Raw genomic sequence first — 4,465 nt, forward strand, 5'->3', positions numbered from 1 at the left:
AGGAGCCTTATTTGTATCTGTCTTTGTAAGATGTACACAATATATCGTCAAGCTATTTGTAGAAATCGACAATGAAAAAGCTCAAACGGCGTATTTGGGATTTATTTTTAAAGAACTTGATTTTTCATTTGTCCTCATGTCTGTCAAGGGTCTGAGTGACACTGAATGAACATAAGATTTTATGATCCAATATATATATATATTTTTCAATTATTAATCATATTAAAGGGAAATATCTTTTAAACTGGAACTGTGTATATAAAAAAACAATGTATATATCCAATAGGATGCATCATTCTTTCGCACACAAAGAAGGTTTTCCAGATCTGTTTAGTGTTTGGATGCAGGTTGACATTCCTTTAAAGGTTCAATTGATTATTGTACCGTCGTCTTCTAACCAGTCATGATGTGAAAACTTGATTTTTTTGACATCCGGGTCAAACATGTTTATGCTGTGGTTGTATTTTAGTCTAGGTGTGGAAAAAAGAGAATTTCCCCTCACATCACGGCTGGTTAGGACGGTGTTTTTGCTCTGCACGATTGTCGATACCCACAAACATACACTTCTGATCCAGACTGCAGAGATTTGTGTTTTCAGATATTTACAGAGAGGTTAAGTTTGTGTAATAGTGATTGTGTTTTGCTCATGCTGTTACTGCTTTATGATCTATAAAAAAAAGCACTTAGAGCGTTTAACTACAACATGTTGTTGAATGTCATTGTGTTTACTCTCACTCGTGTTTACTAAACCTCCTGGTGTCTCCTAATATGCAAGCATAGGCTGATTCGCCAAACTTCAAATCTGTGATATTGAAATTAGCCAAATTAACTCATTTAATTTCTTTCTAAATTGTTTTGAAAGTCTCTTATGTTCACCAAAACTACAAAATAAAAAGCTGAATAATACATCAGTATTCACAGCCTTTGCTCAATACTTTGTTGATGCACCTTTGGCAGCAATTACAGCCTCAAGTCTTCTTGAATATGATGCCACAAGCTTGTCTCGCCCTGTCTTTGGGAATTTTTGCCCTCTTTGCAGTACCTTTCAAGCTCTTTCAGGTTGGATGGGAAGTGACGGTGTACAGCCATTTTCAGATCTCGCCAGAGATGTTCAATAGGATTTAGGTCTGGGCTCTGGCTGGGCCACTCAAGGACATTCACCGAGTTGTTGTGAAGCCACTCCATTGTGCTCATTGTCCTGCTGGAAGATGAACCATCGCCCCAGTCTGAGGTCAAGAGCACTCTGAAGCAGGTTTTCATTCAGGATGTCTCTGTACATTGCTGCATTCATCTTTCCCTCTATCCTGACTAGTCTTCCAGTTCCTGCTGCTGAAAAACATACCCACAGCATGATGCTGCCACCACCATGCTTTACTGTAGGGATGGTATTAGCCTGGTGATCAGCAGTGCCTGGTTCTCTCCAAACGTAAGGTCTGGCATTCACTCCAAAGAGTTCCATTTTAGTCTCATCAGAGCAGAAAATTTAGTTTCTTATGGTCTGAGAGTCCTTCAGATGCATTTTGGCAGATTCCAGGTGGGCAGTGGCTTCCCTCTGGCCACTCTACCATACAGGCCTGATTGGTGGATTGCTGCACAGGTGGTTGTGCTTCTGTAAGGTTTTCCTCTCTCCACAAGAGAATGCTGGAGCTTAGGCAGAGTGGCCATTAGGTTATTGATCACCTCCCTGATTAAGGCTCTTGTCCCCCGATCACTCTGCTTAGATGGCCGCCAGCTCTAGGAAGAGTCCTGGTGGTTCCAAACATCTTTCACTTTCACTTCATCTTTCAGCAAAGGCTGTGAATACTGATGTACATGTGATTTTTAGGTTTTTTATTTTTAACAAATTTGCGACAATTTCAAAAACTCTGTTTTCACAGTGTCATTATCGGGTATTGTGTGTGGAATCTTGATGAAATAAATGAATTTAATCCATTTTGGAATAAGGCTGTAACATAAAAAATGTGGAAAAAGTGAAGCGCTATGAGTACTTTCCGGACGCACTGCATATCATCAAATGAGACTTTTGGTGTATATATATATTTTTGATTCAATGACATTTTAGTGGGTGCCATAACAAATTTAAATATATTTATTTATTTATTTATTTTACCCAACACAGCTGGTAAAGGTTCTGAAACAATTGAGGAAATGGTAAGTCAGTCAGTTTTTTATTTTGGGGTGAACTATTCCTTTAAGAGTACCCCGCATTTTAAGTGAGTCAGTTTTATTTTGGGGTGAACTATTCCATTAAGTGTACCCCGCATTTTAAGTGAGTCAGTTTTTATTTTGGGGTGAACTATTCCTTTAAGTGTACCCCGCATTTTAAGTGAGTCAGTTTTTATTTTGGGGTGAACTATTCCTTTAAGTGTACCCCGCTTTTTAAGTGAGTCAGTTTTTATTTTGGGGTGAACTATTCCTTTAAGTGTACCCCGCATTTTAAGTGAGTCAGTTTTTATTTTGGGGTGAACTATTCCTTTAAGTGTACCCCGCTTTTTAAGTGAGTCAGTTTTTATTTTGGAGTGAACTATTCCTTTAAGAGTACCCCGCTTTTTTCCTTTATCTAATAATGCTCGCTGTTGAGTGCTGACTTTAAGGCCCTTAAAAAGTTTTGACGTGCCCTAATATTTGTGCTTTTCCAGTTACTTGCAGTCCTGGACTGGTGAGCATATGAGATTTATTTCAAAACGTACAAAATGCTATCTTCCAACATTTTGAGCGGTAGCGTGTTTTAGTGTGAAATATTTGCTGAGTGTGCTGTGAGAGATGAAGCCAGCATGTGAGGTAAGGCTGTGTTAAACTGGCACCAGGACCCGAAACAGATGGTCACTGCTTATGGTCAGAGGTGACTGTAATCTCCATAAGTAGACACAGGCGATAAATCTCTGAGAACCGAAACATTACTGAGGTCGCCGTGTTAACAGAAAGTGTAGCGTCAGTTCTCTCCCCGTACACTGTTAAAGTAGGTGCAGTTTTGCGTCAGAGTCTATATTTTACAGTCTATGGTCAGAGCCAGATATTTTTCTCCCAATATGGTATTTATATTTGCTTTAAAGCCACCGAATTTCATTAAGAATAATATTTGTTTTGAATCCCTATGTAACCATGACATCCTATTGAGATAAGTCATGTCATAAGTCATAAGATAATGCTTTAGTGAATTAAATTTACGAATGTATTTAAATTAAATCAGATTTATCAATAAAATGTATAAATTTTTAGCGTTTTGAGCGATATTTAGTGACTATTACAATTATGCATCTAATTTTTTTTTTTTTAGGCTACAGCTGAATGATATTTTTCCCAGCATTGATCATTGTAAAAGCGCTATACAAATAAAGCTGAATTGAATTGAATTGGCGTGATTGCAAGCTAATATTGAAGAAAGCTATTTCTTATTATTATTCTTACTACCCCCGCAATTGCCTGATTTTTATATTCATTTTAAAACCTTTTGAACGCAAATTAGAATGTGTTGGTATTTATTTTCAATCCCAGACAATCCTAGATGCCTTTTATTTAATGTTTTTGAGCTGAAACTGATTCTTTAGTACAATCTAAGTGGTGCGGTGCAGTTCAGTACACTTTTATGGCCATTTCCACTGTCAGAAGGTATCTAAAAAGTAAACCGTAGCACTTTTTTTGACAAAAGGGTACCAAAAGGCTGAGCGAGACGTGCAACTGAACGCTATTGGTTTACAGAGATACGTCACTTGCTTGTGCAGCTACCCAGGAGAATGAAAAGAGGAACTGCCATGTTTAAAATACAGTCGAGACATCACACCGTAATAATACATACATATAATAAAGAGTCATGGTCGACCCAAGCTCAAACAAATCTTGTCATCGTCTTGATGATCAGCCACAAAGCCAAGAAGAAGAGCAGAATCTACCCGGTGCCCCGTAGTTGTTTACAAGTCTGTTTACAAAAACAAATGGCTACCACGTTTAATTCCATGTTATTAATAAGTCGAAATCACATCTTAAAGGTGATCAGAGTGGAAAAAGGATTACGAATGTACAAAATGTGCATGAAAACCGAGACATTCGCTTGCTCTCTTGTGTGTTATTATGTGTTATTATGACTGGCATCTGCATCTACTTTTGAAATAACAAACATCTTGAGTAGATGAAAATAACGCATGCATGATTATTACTTTACACCACACCCACCAAAAGAATACCATTGGTACCCTTTTGGCAGTGGAAACGCAAGCCTGATAAGTGTGACCTGTACCTTACCGTACTGTACCACTCAGTGGAAACGGGCCAGAGTGATTCATAAAATGCAAATGCTTCCACACGTTTTTCCATCTTGATGATACATTGAGGCATATTGAAGCGAAGCTATCCCGTTGAACCACATTAAAAACAAAAGTCTTTAAAGAACTAAGCTGATTGATTTTTTTAATAAGCTATATTCATCAGGCTTGTCATTGAAATATTGTCTAGTTAACACAATTATTAA

Source organism: Danio rerio, chromosome 1 (assembly GCF_049306965.1).
Source record: "Danio rerio strain Tuebingen ecotype United States chromosome 1, GRCz12tu, whole genome shotgun sequence".
Taxonomy (NCBI): Eukaryota; Metazoa; Chordata; class Actinopteri; order Cypriniformes; family Danionidae; genus Danio; species Danio rerio.